Raw genomic sequence first — 1,774 nt, forward strand, 5'->3', positions numbered from 1 at the left:
TCCCCCCCATACCATTCTCCTGACTAAGGAGGCGTTCATGTGTTTTCTTTCTTTCTTTTTTTTATATTTAAAAAAATTTTTTTAAAGATTTTAATTTATGTATTTGACAGAGAGAGACAGCGAGAGAGGGAATACAAGCAGGGGGAGTGGGAGAGGGAGAAGCAGGCTTCCCGCTGAGCAGGGAGCTGGACGCAAGACTCGATCCCAGGACCCTGGGATCATGACCTGAGCTTAAAAAATGGAGCCACCCAGGCGCCCCTGTTCACGTGTTTTCTATGCAGAGAGTGAAGAAGGGGTGTGCCAGGGAACGTCTTTGGGTAATTCAGCAGCTGTGTCAGGTTAACCTGGCTTCCCCCTCTTGTCTAGAACAAATGGGGTGTCCAGGAAGTAAGCTGGGAGGATGGTGGTACTGCCAAGCAGATGCTTTGTACCCACCATGCATACCCACCAGCTGAGTTATCAGCCTTCTGTGTGCTGCATCTGGAGCTGGTCAAACCGACTTCTCTTTCAAGTCCTGGAATACGAAACCAGGTTGCTCATGTTTTGGAGAATCCCTTTGTGGGTGTTCTAGAATGTTCTAGAAGTACTGATTTGGTCTTTTAGTTTTCATCTGGGCCTGGGAAGCCTGTTCCATGTCTACCTCTAGTCTCTGCTGAACTCACTGTGAGCAAATAAGTAGTGGTCAATTAATATCTATGAAATAAAATGTATGGAGTTAAATTCACTTTCAAAAAACGACAGTGTAGGAAATGACTCTATGGCCAAGTGTTACTTGCTCTATATCCCTCCTCCAGAGTTTGAACATTTAGAAAGTAGGGAGGTTTCAGGGGCTTAGAGTTTTAGTGTCATTTGTGCAATTTTACTTAGAGATCCTGACTTAGCAGGCACTCGTGTGTGCCCCATGGGCTGTGACTTCTCTACTGGACACTCCAACCTGGTTAATTGTCTTTTCCCTGCAGCCCCCACCCCAACCTGCAACACCCCTCCTGTTCCACTGCTTCCAGGCCTTTGCTCATATGACTCCTTTTCCTTTATGAAACTCCCTCCCCCACCTTGTTCCAGCTCAGGTTCTGACTTCTCCAAGAAGCCTTCTTTCTGATTCATCACTACAGTAATGGCGACATCTATCAATGATTAAATAGTTACTGTGGACCACGCTCTCTAAAAAATTCCTCTAGCATCTGATTCAATCCTTATAATAAGTTTGTTACTGGGAGGTGTGGAAAGCTCGAGAGCTTGAGTGCACTGGCCATGTCCTACTCTGAGTGACGAAGCTGGAACTCCTGTCCTGGATTGCCTGGTCTGCTGGCCATGCTTTTAACCCCTTCCAGTCTGCCCTCCTGAGAGGCGCTAATTATCTAGTTGTGAGAAGCTGATGAAGCTGGGTGGGACCTCAAAGGTCATATTGTCCAATCCTCATTTTATAGATGAGGAACCTCGAGCCCAAAGAGGCAAAGAGACAACAGAGGTAACACGGTGAAGTGTTGGCTGAACCTGGGCAGGAACCCATGTTTCTGGTTCTCAGACTCATTCATCACTCATTCATTCAACAAACATATATTAAAGCCTTCTATGTTTAAGGCACTGTGTTGGGCCTTGAGCATCTTTGCTGTATCGTTTGTGAGTTTAATGGATCTAGACACAAAGTTGTCTTAGAATGCGATCAGAGTGCTGGCTTCGCAGCACATATACTAAAATTGGAACGATACAGAAAAGATTAGCACAGGTCCTGTGCAAGGATGACTCGCAAATTCGTGAAGTGTTCCATATTTAA

At 45.5% G+C, this 1,774-nt stretch overlaps 1 non-coding gene across 1 annotated transcript; it reads left to right on the forward strand.

Moving 5' to 3' along the window:
• Nucleotides 1-1,668: 1,668 nt before the first annotated feature.
• Nucleotides 1,669-1,774, forward strand: LOC123853290 (U6 spliceosomal RNA). The gene has a single exon (XR_006793075.1). It is a non-coding gene; the product is annotated as a U6 spliceosomal RNA (small nuclear RNA).

This window comes from Mirounga angustirostris, unplaced genomic scaffold (genome assembly GCF_029215605.1).
Source record: "Mirounga angustirostris isolate CCGP_5_RB_7025 unplaced genomic scaffold, mMirAng1.0.hap1 SCAF_14, whole genome shotgun sequence".
NCBI classification, from domain to species: domain Eukaryota; kingdom Metazoa; phylum Chordata; class Mammalia; order Carnivora; family Phocidae; genus Mirounga; species Mirounga angustirostris.